We start from the raw sequence: 12,955 nt of genomic DNA, 5'->3' as shown, positions 1-12,955 counted from the left end.
ATATAGAGAAAGCTAAAGACAGTTTGTTTGGATACATATTACGGTTATTAACTCTAGGAGTACCAGAGCAGTACCCATAGTCTGATACAGAGCTACATATTTTGGACTAGATTTATGTTTCACAAAAGGTAAGTCAAGCCCATCATCACCAAAGTTCTAGGGGAAATTTCCATGGGAAAAGTACAGGTGCAAGGAGGGCCATGCCCCACGTCTAGTTAATATACCAACATGTGAAACAGTGCCATAGGGGATAAATATGACCCAAGTGTCCAATGATAATATTTATGAGGTTGCATTCATGTAAGTACAAATCGAAAAGCAAATGTTTAAAACCATTTGTTTTGTTTTTTTTTCTGATATGTGGACTGTTGAAATATGTGCCATGACACCCTCCAGGCTTGCTCTTCTCACAGAGTGAATATGGATGAGAACTCCCAAGTTGTTAGGATAATATTTAAAGAAAAGCCTTTTCAAAGCATCTATTTAAATTTTATTTTAAATCTCAAGGACAATGAGTAGCAACATGAATGGAAAAAGAATGAAGATAAAGGAAAGTAAAAAACCTCCCCAAAACTGTGAAGCTCAGTGATCCAGTCCGCTACTTTGGCTCAGACCTTACTCATATGAGGTCAGAGCCTTGGCACGGGCAAGCAGATTTCAATGAAGAATCTCTTTTTCGTCAGCTAAGGATGGGGCATGAACACACGTGCAGAGGGCACAGTGGCCCCTCTCTCACATCTGCTGTTGACACAGAGCGTGCTCCTTTTGGCCACCCTGGGCCACTCCAGGGCCTCCATCCTGGCCCTCTTCATTTTTTTATTATTACTTTTTTTAGGTCTGTTGAGAAATATCAGTTTGACAGCCCTGAAGTCTGGGGGCTGTTTATCCACCACAGGGGTACTGCAGAAGTGGAAATTTTCCTGACGAGAGGCTGCATCCCTGGCGCCGTTCAGCACAGGTGACCACGGCGGCAGCATGCTGGTGTGTGGGGATCTGTCTGCTGCACGTGCCACAGCCCCATGCTGCTTGTTTGGGGGGTTTTATGTAGAATCCAACACCCCCACCACGAGGTGATACAATTATTTTTTTTTTGGACGATGGGGTGGGAAGTGGTTCTTTGCTTGTTTGTTTTGGTGATTATCCCATTAGGCTGGATTGAAGCTGAGCTGAGTTTCAGTTCTGCTGCAAGGCATGATGGAGCTGCAGGCTCTTGCCCCAGGGCTGAACTGTCCCCTCTTTTCCTTCCTAATGTACATTAGACACATTGGGGCCTTTCTCTGCTGTGCATTTATAACTCCCATTGACGCTAATGGGTGTGACATGTGTCTATCCAGTGGAGAATAGACCCCATTGACTACAGCAGTTCCCCGGCCTTGAGCGATGCTCGTCACTTGATTAAGCCAAACTAATGAGGCACGACCAGGGCCAATGGGAGTGTGTGGGACTCGGGCGTTGCACAAGCTGGTGCAAACCTGCAGCTTTTCCATGGGCTGGGTTTTGTTTTACCAGGCAAAGATGCAGGATGCCGTGGGATGGGGTGCACAGTAATGGGTGAAAAGGGTTCACCATCACTGATGACAGCACCCCAATTGCCCTCTTCTAGTGGCAACTATACTTGAGAGTCTCTTGTGTGCTCAGCAGTGTTTAAAAGTTGGTTTGATCTTGGCTTTTGCTCAGTGTCTTTCTACACTGGATTCTGAACCTGGCCCTACGGCTCTTTCTCTGGGGCATATGTATGGATGTATTTTTGGCTTTTTAGCAGGCAGCCCACAAGTGGCTAAGGCAGGCAGCATCCTTTTCACCAACATTAAACAGCATCAGTTTGGGAAATGGGAAAGGCAGGGAAAAGCAGAGACCCTGCAGTGAGTTCTTCTTGCAGGTTGCCCACTCTGCAAGAAAAGCCACTGTCAGCATGGTGGCTCCTCAGCTGGGTGCATTGCTGGCTACCACCTCCCAGTGCAGATCACCTGCTGTACTGGGAGGGAGCTGGAGGAATGTGCAGGGCTGGAGCCTCTTTTTCTTTGCCTGGCCCAAAATCAGCCAAACTGGGCCAGATGCAGGTACCCAAACTTAAGTGCTTGGGAGCTCAGCCTGAGCGTGACTGTGCTTGCAGAGGAACAGGTTGGGAGGAAAATCAAGTGCTAGGAAGAGGCTGGCACCTCACAAACTAGGAGCATGGAACATGGTCCCTGTGAACAGGCATGTACTACATATGAGCACAAGATGCTGCTTGCTGAACTGAGGCCAGGAACCCTGGCTTTCCTGCAAAACACAGCATCATCCAGAGCCGCTGTGGTAATACTAGGGCACAACCTAGTAGTTCAGGGCCAGACTACAAAGGCAAGATAGATCAGTTGTAGATCTTGAGAGAAAACAGTATTAAAGAAACCTAAATTCTATTTTAAGACCGGCTGTTTAGGAGAGGTTGAGAAGTTGCCTGTACTTTCCCCTGTACTTTACCTGCTGGTACATTCCAGGTCAGAGGAGGTTTGTATTTTTGTCATATAGCAATACTTGCCTTTATGTAAGTGCTGCTAAGAATAAAATTAGCAGTGGGAGAAAAACATCAGTTTGATGTCTAAATTTGGAAAACTTGATGAATAAATCTATTAACTTCGTTGTGGAGAGAGAAAAGAATAGCAGCCCTTTGTTTAAAGAAAAGATAAATATAAAATAAGAGCTGATTGCTCTCTCTGGTTTTCTGAGGTGGGTTTTTTAGTGTTCTCTTGTCCCTTTAAGAAGATAAAAATATATTAATTGACTGTTTTATTCGCAGGACTGTGGCTTGGAAGATATGGTCAGCTGGATCCAGGAGACTTTATCAAATGCTTTCAGCATCTGCAAAGAGAGAGAGCAGAGTGGGACAGAGGGTTCATTCACTTAAATAAGAGTCTCCCCAGAAATGAAGTGCCAGCCAGGTGTATGGCACCACCGCTGTCCTTGCGGGCACAGTCACAGAGGGCAACCCCTGTCCTATCTCTGATGGGATGCAGCACAGGGCTCTCCAAGGTTTGGCAGAGGGACTTCAAGCTTGAAACTGCCCCAGGCATCTCCAGTGTCCTCCCACCCCTGCATCCCAGGCTTTGTGGGACTGTGTGCTCCAGTCAAACCCCATGGTGATCAGAGTATATACATGAGAGTCTTCTGGCTTTGTCTAGAGCTGTAGAGAACACAGCCATCTGCTCCTCACGAGGCAGGTGCCTCCTTCTGCCTGCCACAAACTATAGAACAAAGCAGTAGAAGTCCTCATCACAGACCGTAGCATTTTATGGCAAGCACCGTCTTCCTTTGCCCAACATCTCTGGCAGCTGTGCCCACCGCTTTTCTTAGCATATCCAGAACAGGTCACTTTTACCTTTACTGGTAAATTAAAGATTATTTGTGAAGCAAATGAGGTTGAAAACGAGTTTAGAAACGGAAAAAATTATTAGTCAGGTACTAGATTAGTCCTGGTCTATTCTAAGAGCTGGATAACTTCCTAGTCATCCCATCTGTTTTTCACTGGAGGTCCCTTATTTTTGTGCCAGCTGTTAGGGCTGCAAGTTCCACATTCAAGTGCTGTGGAAATGCTCTCTTCAACCTCCTCCTTCTTTCCTCTCATCCTAATTGTTCCCTCTAAATCTTCTTGGAGTAAGAAGCTGGCATATGAATGTGAATGTCCTGTTTAGTTGTTCTTCTCAAGTGGCAGCCTTAGGTGCTTAATGACCATTTCCCTCTCCTGTTTTGTACTAAATTGGCTGGGCATGGAGGAAAGTCCGTGCATAAACTAAGTGAATACTGTTTATGTTTTTCCTGTAGCTGCTCTTTGGACACCTACGGGTCATTAATTCCTTTGTTCCCAGCCAACCTGCCAGCTGGCATCTCTCCTGCCCAGTTAGTGCCATTCCCTTCCTGTGGGCTGCTGACCCATTCCCACTGAACCCCACTACAGGACGTGTTTGGGAGGGACCGCTCTTGGGATCTTACTAGCTTTCTGCTGAGACTAGAAGTGATATAACCGATACAGTCATAATACAGATAACCAGGAGCTCTGTCTGTTTTCCCAGCCTACCCTCTACATATTGGCGGTGTTAAATGAAAGAGTAATATTATTACTTTGGTGAGGGCATCGAGCCATGCTAGCAGGTGGATGCCACTGCTGAAGAGAGGCTAAGAGCTACGCTGTGACTATAGATCCATCACACAAAAGCGCAAAAGTATTACTGCAGCCTCCGAGAAACAGCCTCTGATGAAGGAAAGAAAATCAGCGTCATCTCATGACACTGCTGTTCCTGTAGGCTGTGAATTTAAAAGGCAGGCTGAGGAATGGAGCATGGAAATCCCTGCTGCTCAGGAGCGAGACTATTTTTCTCCTTTAAGAACATTTGCTCAGCTTTTTGATTTCCAGTGTTTCCAGTTGCCATATCAACCTGCGAAATTTGCCTGGCAATTGACAGCATATCTTTTAACAGAAATTTACAAATTTAGTTGCATCAGGTCCAGCATCTGATTGCTGGGATTTCACTTTATCTTATTTTACTCCTGGTATTTGCTTTCGAACTCACATTAGCAGATGACCAAGGACCCCTACCCTTCCTTTGACCAGGCACATCTCAGGCTCTGCAGTCCATGTGGAGAAATTAGGCACCAAGTCAACATTCAGCAGACATCAGTAGCAGGATAACGCCTGCAGGACACGTCCTTCTCGGGTAGCAGGCTGGGAAAGGACACAAGCATCGACAGAAACACTCTGGCTTAAGCCAAGTGGCAATTTCAGCTTTTATGTTGCTCTGAAGAGCGGGCGCAGAAGGCACAATGGAGGGCAAGGAGGTTTCTCCTGGCTTTGCTGTTAGTATGTTGGGCTTTTTGAGCCTGCACCTATCCCCGTTTCCCTCCCAGAACTGCTGGGATGGGGAGGAATAGGGTGGAACAAGAGCCCACCTTCCCCCCATCCATCCATCGACGTCCTCTATCCAGCCCTGGCCATTCATGGGCTGCTGGTGTAAATAGGGCCTGAATCTGCCCCAGTGCAGATGACTCTGTGGGGACTTTTCTGTGGTGAATATATTGCTTGGTTTGTTGTGGGTTTGTGGTAGGCTTTTTCTTTAAAAGGAATAAGAATAGAAAACAAGAAAGTCAAAAAGCCCTGAATCTTTACCTTTTTGAAGTGGAGACACCGCCACAGCAGGACATAATGGCTCACTGTGGTGGTGGTTTGCCTGAGAGCCTGGAGATTTATGTAATGAGAAACACAATTCCTGCAAAGAACATTGTTAAATCTTTTCAAAATTTCAGCTATAAGCCATTTTATTGCTAATAATATGGCTAGATTCTCCTTTTGAAGAATCTGGGAATGTTTGACAAGAGCAGAAAATGGAGAGGACTTGAGGCACCATAATCTGTATTTTCCATTTACCTTGCTTGAAGCTTGAACAACACATGTGCCACAAATGATTTGTTTATTCCTAAGCGCCCCCAAGGAGCCCAGTCTCCATTCTCAGGCATATAATGGCTATTCAAATGAAAGCTTTAATAGATTGTTGCAGATCTGATATCAATGCGGTGAGAGAAAGAGATATGCAAATATTCGAAATTAAACAAACTAGCTCCTGCCCTTTGCCTTTGGAGGTGCAGTCTCAAATCTGGACGGTGTCACCAAAGCAATGAGTTTGTTGATGCAGCTCTCTGGAGAACTAGTTCCTTTTTTTTCCTTTTTTCTTTTTTTTTCTTTTTTTTGCCTGACAAAGCTTTCACATTGTTTGAAATATTTTCTGCCTGTAGCACTCATGAGCAAGGAGAGTCCCAACTGGGGCTGAAATTCATGATATGTTCTGATTTGAGACTGAGGAACGTTGGTGGGAGAGCTCCTGCTGTGCTGATTTGCTCCATGCCATCTTAAACCAAGGCCCTTAACCTCAGTGCATTCCCCTGGGCATTTCCCCATATGGTAGAAACAATTTTGGAAGAGTGGCACAGTGGAAAGCTTGCAGTGGGAGTAGAGGTGAAGTTCAGTTTGGGGTTACAGTCTAAATAAAATTTGATTCTCTCCACCCTGCAAGACAGTTTAGGGACTTCACTGGTTCTTAACACGGCCCCTGTTCCTTGTTCTCTCCCTGTAGTGTTTGAGAACTGGGCCTGAAAACCACTTCAAAAATATAAAAATAACATGTCATCCACCTAACCATTGAAACTGTGCCAGCAGCTACTGTGTGCATTGAACAGCAGGGAAAAATAATAATTTTACATCAAAAACACCATAAAAGTTTTCAGTGTCTTCTAGGCTCTTGTAAAACTGCTATTATCTTGTCCAACCCCCAAGGCTTTTTGTGCAATTATCAATTACGCTGTGTGGATTTCAAAAAAGGCAGTGTCTGAAACACGGGCCACGTGGGGGATCGCACAAACAGCAGCGGTCGCACGGCTCTGCCTGGTCGGCAGGAGGTCCCCAGGCACCTCGGCTCTGACGCAGGCTCCTGGCTCAGGGGCAGAAGTCCTCAGAGCATCCCTGTACCTCTGCTGCCATCCTGTCTTCTGCACTGTGATCACAAGAGCTTTGAAGCAAGGCTTGCCTCTTGCTCCATCAGCACTGCTGATCAACCAAATGTTCCCAGCAGTTATGAGTGAGACTCAACCTAACATACCTCCAGATATCCGCAAACATCTAGAAAGCCTATGACCTATAGTATGAGCAATCAGAAATGAAGAGAGAGCCAAATGCTCAGAAGGAAGCAGGAGGAGGACCTTGCTTCTGTTGGGATCTGTGAACAGTCTTCTTGCTGTAATAGACACCAGAGTATGTCAGAAGTAGTGTGGGAAGGTGGACTTGCATCTCCTTCATTAACATTAGCCAGGGCTGGCCATCCTGGGTTTGGGGCATAGAAGATCTGATGAGAACCAAAAAGGAAAATGCCCAATAGTAAAATGATAGGGAAAAGAACATCTTCCCGTGTGAATGGTATCATATAGAAACGTTCCGCAAAACTGTATGTTGTGACAGTGTTTGCAGCAACAGTCAAATCCCACCTTTGAATGTGGTTAGACAGTTGGCTTCTACTTGGAATTAAAGGCCATCTCTGAAAACCATGGCCGTGTTTAAACATGAAGTGGGACATAAATTTTATGGGCTGTGACCACCAAAAAAAAAAAGCTGACTTACAGTGGGAGAGGATTAGGATGGGACATTCCCATGAAGTCCTCCCTGCTCTCCAGAGGTGCCCAGTCTGTTCCTAGAGGGCCTGGACACCCAGCACTCCTGTGTACTTCCCTTGACACTCGGGGGTGGTTAGTGTTTCTGAAAGATGGATTTAAAGGCTTCAGACGAGGGATGTTTCTTTTGGCATGTCACAAGCACAAGAGAGAAGAAAGAAAATGGACTTCTCCAAAGTTCTTCCCAAATGCATGCCCAATTCAAACAAATTTGTCCAGTTTCTTTGCAACTGAGAATTCCAGATCACAGGTAAGTCTAGCACAGACTTCCCTAATACCATCACCAGCTGCACTGAACCCTTGCTAAGCAGCGTATAGCAGCAGATTTGTATAGGAATTTTCCAAATAAGCATTTTTCTACTTCAAAAATATTCTTTAAAAACTGATACATCTTGTGAAAAGCTCTTGATTTTGGCATATCTCATTTTCAGTTTAAGACATTTTGACCTGGTCAACATTTTATAACGGAAGACATTATTTTTCTAATTGGCATGTGCAATTTTGTAGGTAAAAATATATTAAGGCAAAAATAATATGATATAATGCCAAAATGTTTCATTAAAACCTAAGCAGCATATAACTGTTTTTTGTTTCTTTCAGACTGCTGGTTTTCAGCAACTGAGATTACCATTTTTGGTCATATTTAAGACAGTGGAGAAAATGTGACATTCTGAAATGGTTGCGAGATTCGGTTTTCCACTAAGCTCTCCTCAGATGAGTTTGTAGAAATTCTTCTTTCTTCTCCATCCTCCCTGGCTCTGTTTCCATGCAATTCTGTTCACACTGTTCTCCAAGACAAAAATCTGAGACAGGCTGAGATTTGTGCTAATGGTGAGTGCCCATCTTTTTTATTTTTTTTCTTTACATAAAACAATTTCCTAAGGCATTGAAATGGGGCTGATAAAAAGCAGCTTTTAAAATTCGTTCTAGTAAATTGTTGTAAGCCAGACCATAAAGTCTCATAACTGTAGGTTTGCCCTTAATTGTACCTCACCGACAGCCTATTTTCCTTCTCTTCTGCAACCAGTTCCCTCTTTCTTTGAGCGCAAAACGTGTTGTATGCGACTTCTGAAAGATTTGTGAGGTTTCACACAAATTGAACAAGATCTGCAGGTAAACACTGTCACCTAGTGGAGAAGCAGCATCAATTTTCCCAAAGTGTGGAAGAAAGTTTGTCCGTGTACTTTTCCATTTTGTCCAAGAAAAATATTATTTCAAAATTGAAAGAATCCACTACTGAGAAATTGCACTATTTCCAAATCGGTGCAGAATGAAGGGTGCATAATGTGGTGGCCAGTGCTCAGCTGATATATAGGTCATGTGCACAGGCACAGATCCAGCCACATCAGCAGATACAAAAGTGGAGAACCGACACTCCAGCTCAGTGCCTGAATAGCAAAAGGCTGATTTCCTGGATGTGTAAAGGTGTTCCAGGCTCCACACCATCTCCTTTGCCCTCGGCTGCCCCTCTCCAGGCACAGAAAACAAGAGAATGTCAGCAGGTGCCTTTGCTGTGCAATTAGCTCATTAGAGGGTGGGATGATGACTTTAGAGATGTGGTGGTAGATATCTGAGAGAAATGGTGCCTAGAGAGAGCAGGAGGTACAATAAGGCTTGAAGAGCCTTCCGAGTAGGAGGTAAAAGTCTGGAAATTCAGGGCATGATAGACTCAAACAAGGGTAAAATGTTCTAGAAGGAAGGATACGCTCCTGCAAACTAAAGGAGACTGCGTATCCTGGAGAACACTTAAAGTACTTAGGTTTATGCTTTCTAACTAACTTGCTCTCAGGATCCCTCGGAGTCAAGCTGAATTTGAACTGAAAGCACTCAAGGAAGAAATTAGTATAAACAGAACTATGTAGAACAGTTCTTCAGTTCCTGGAAACTGTTTGGGAAAAAGAAAAAAAAAAGAATTCAAGAAACAAAGGTGAGAGCTCAGGTAACTCAGTTTCTAAACAAAATGGATACAGGCATTCCATACTTTGTGCAGGGTGGATGGGAAAGTGGAGGTTTTTTGATCCCCTTTCCCAACCCCTCCTTCTTCCTCCTGTAACATCATCACTGCAGCTTATGAGCAGAACCTGGGAGAAGGGTTGGACATATCAACTCTATGGTTACAATTTCATTTGTGTTTTTTTCTGGAAATCCTTCTAATCTAAAATCCCTCTGCTCCTTTCCTCACAGCTTGATGTAGCTGCTGCCCATACAGCTCCTCTTAACAGGGTAGCGAGGGCACAGCACCGAGAGGGGAGGCAGCGAGGACCTGTCAGTGGGAGCAGAGAGCTCATCCTGCCTCTAATGTTGGAGCAGGCTGGTTCTCTGCTGTTATCGCCCAGTGCAGGCAGATATGGGCCTTTGGCTGCTGTTGGATGATGAGATCATAAGATCATTCAGGTGGGAAAGGATTTGGAGGGGTTTACAGTTCAACCCCCTGCTCAATCAGGATCACCTGAGACCAGGACAGGCTGTTCAGTACAAACCTCAAGGGATGGAAAGAGATGGCACAGCCTCTCTAGGTAACATGTACCAAAGCTTGACTATCCTCATGATGATATAGTTTTTCCTTATATCTAATCAGAATGACTCTTTCCAGTTTATGTCTGTTGCCTCTTATTTATGTCCACCATGTGCATGTCTACCATGCACTTCTGGACTGATTTCTCTTGCTGATATCTGTGGGTTTGCTGTCTCAGTCAGCTACTCTGCCTGTGATTAAAAGAAGCACTGCCAAGAGCTCTGCTATGTTATACGGCCCTGACACAGGCAAAACCATGATTTTACTGGTTTCATTCATGACTTGTTTAAGACTTGCTGAGATGAGAATGGGGGGCTGCATGTTCCCGTTGGAAATTTCTTCCCAGCATACTTGATTGAATTGAAAAATGCATTTGTGTAGCGGTGTAGAATGGAGGCTTCAGTTGTGGTCCTGTTGTGGTCTGCAAAACCAAGCCCTGGTGTGCACCCCATTGAGGGGTTTGACAGGAGATAATACAAGACACAGAAAGGGGCAGGAGCACAAGCTATTGAGATATTGGAGGCACATTGAAAAAGCACTTGAAGGGGAGCAAAAGCATCGTTCCAGTGATAGCTCTTCCCGGCCCAAGAGGCAGCAGGCAGGAAAACGTGAAAGTACCTGTCTGAAAGCTCAAAAGTTAGCCTGAGGGAAATTATCAGCTTATTTTTAACATAAGAGACAAGGCATGCAGAGGTGGAGGATTGTGTGAGGTGGTGAGGAAGAGAAAGATGAAAAGGAATATAACCCGCCTGACCTGCAGGCTCTGTATCATCATCCTCCAGCGTGCTGGCTGGGGGAGAACTCTCAGGGTGAACATCTAGACTCAGGTCTCACACGGACATGGATTTGGTCAAAGCAATAAGCCAAAGCACTTGGAAGAAGGAATGTTAGAACTCTAGTCAAAATTATATATATCCTCATTTTCATAGTTCAGGAAACCTGAACTCTAGTACTGAATTACATTCCAAATAAAAGGAAAACACCGATTGATTTTTGGGGCAGGTTGTTCTGCTAAGTTCGTGTTTGGCCTTTGTTTTCTTCATTTTTGTCATACATCAAATAGATGGTCTGTCATTCTTCTCCAAAATGGAGTAAGTGATTATCTTGAAAATCCCAGGGAGCTCTGCATGCAGACAAGCTAAAACATGCTGCAAGTTGGGACACTTTCTTACTTGAGTATACACTTGTCTCCAAAACAAACACTGGCATAACTGTATTTGCTGTATTTGGTGCAGTCTTTCTTCAAACTGTTTTATTTTTCTTTTTTATACTAATCTTGGACCACTTCCCACTGATAAGTGGAAGGCACCATCTTCTACTGGTCCTCACCATGGACATTGGCTGGCACAGACTTAGTCACATCACTTTCCTTACTCTGTGCCTCAGTTTACTCCTCCATTAGTGTAAGTGTTACACTCACTTTCCATAGTGCTTTTATTCTCAGGATCTCAGAGCTCTTTTCTTAACTATCCTCTCTCAGATAGTCAAATCATTACTAAATCAGAGCCTTTTCATTTTTCCCTTCTCAAACAGAAGGTGATACTAATTCCTTTGCTCATTAAAGTGCACATGGGGAGGAATCCTGTTGAGTTCAGTGATACTATGAGAAGAAAAAGCAGTGTGTGAGGTCAGAATCTTCCCACATGAGTTACAAGTGCAAAAAATTGTGAGCAAAAAGAGGCTGAATGAACCAAGGATCCCAGTCCTGGGAACAACAGAAGGAAGAAATAGAAGTAGCACCTGGAAAATGCTGCTCTCTTCAAGAGATGGCTCTGTAGATATCCACTAACTCTAATATTAAACAAATATAAATTCACCTGTTTAGTTGAATCCTCTTTTGCTTCTTTATGGAAACACTTGTAGTGAAGCGACACTTGTAGTGAAACGACAAAAGAACCCACAACCTCTTGTTCCACCAGGAAATCACAATTTCTTCAGCCAAGAACATCTATTCTGAAGTCTGAGGAGGGCTGGCATACCCCTGTAATGCTGTGTAAAGACAGCCCAAACATCTTAACGTTCCCAGCCTGGATCCATCCCTGCTGTCAGCAAACCGGTTGGATGCTCTTGCTTGGCCTCCTAGCCGTGTGTGCTCCCATATCTGTGTGCTCTGATGGCACCGCGCCGAGCCCAGGGTGGGCTGCCAGCTCCCCCCAGGGATGCAGGTACTGCATAAAGAGAGGTTTTGCCAGGCAGCCTGCCTAAAGCTGAGAGTGCCACCGCCAGCACGCTCCTAAACCCTGTTTGGACCCGTTTGTATAGGAATACGCCAAATGTTGGGAGAAGAAGACTGCATGGGCAAATGCCGTTGCCAAAAAGGCAAATTGCGTTGCTCAGGTATATGAGGAACCTCTGGCAGCTGGGAAAGGATATAAAGATGTATTCACATTAGCATCCACTCCTCAGGCTGTCTGGGCAAATGAAGAACCAGGGCAAGCAGCAGGCTAAGGAAATGGACTGGTCATGAAACACTCCATGTGTGTGCATGCAGAAACATAGCAACTGCTTTAGAAACTTTCTATTCCTGTCTTATTTTAACGTGAAATCAGGCTTCAGAGTTGACAAAGGTATTGACTGGAATGGTCTTTTTTAATTACAAAAAAAAAAAATTATAGACAACACGTTCTGTTTCTGAATTGAAAAGAGAAGTTAGAAAATCTTCACTTTGCTTGCTTTTGAGCTCTTCCGTGCTTTAAAAGCTTGTTGATTTGCTCTTTCCAGTATCCATTGCCTGTCTGCAGCAGTTCTGATCTGATACTCTGATTGAAAATAAGCCTTTTCTAACTAGATCTATGAATGTGGTCCATGAAGGATATCTGTTGACTCCAGATCCAGTAACATAGTCCATGATATAGTGGGAAAGCAAAGCCACAGCACAAAATATGAGCTTTAAGAAGAAAGGGTGGAATTAAATGTTATAAGTGTGTATCCTCTGCCTGAACAAATACAGCAGGTAGTGCTTTAGGTAGGGAAACCATCTTTTATCCATTTAAATGATCAGCACACAAGAACAGCAAAACACAAGGATTATAAAATGCCTGAATCCCATCCTTCAAGGTGGCCTCATCTGCTAAGGAGTCACATGCCTGAGTACTGGGGAAATCTGAGGAGCTAATAATTTCCTCTGACTCAAAAGCAAAACAGCAAAGCAAAAACAAAACAAAACAAAAACATCCAGCATATTTCTGAAGCTCCCTGTTTAAATCTGCTTCTCACCGTGCACAGGATTATTTTATATTATAAGCTGTTTCTCAC

General features: G+C 44.1%; 1 long non-coding RNA gene across 2 annotated transcripts in view; it reads left to right on the top strand.

The window, feature by feature from the left end:
• The window catches only part of LOC110361830 (uncharacterized), a 63,690-nt gene extending 50,736 nt beyond the window's left edge, over positions 1 to 12,954 (top strand). For both annotated transcript variants that reach the window (XR_010474642.1, XR_010474641.1), the window contains one exon: positions 836 to 12,954. This is a non-coding gene — a long non-coding RNA (uncharacterized LOC110361830). The remainder of the gene's footprint in view (positions 1 to 835) is intronic.
• The last annotated feature ends 1 nt before the right edge of the window (position 12,955 follows it).

This window comes from Columba livia, chromosome 9 (genome assembly GCF_036013475.1).
Source record: "Columba livia isolate bColLiv1 breed racing homer chromosome 9, bColLiv1.pat.W.v2, whole genome shotgun sequence".
Taxonomy (NCBI): Eukaryota; Metazoa; Chordata; class Aves; order Columbiformes; family Columbidae; genus Columba; species Columba livia.
The sequence above is the reverse complement of the archived record's forward strand: the minus strand, read 5'-3'. Positions and strand labels throughout refer to the sequence as shown.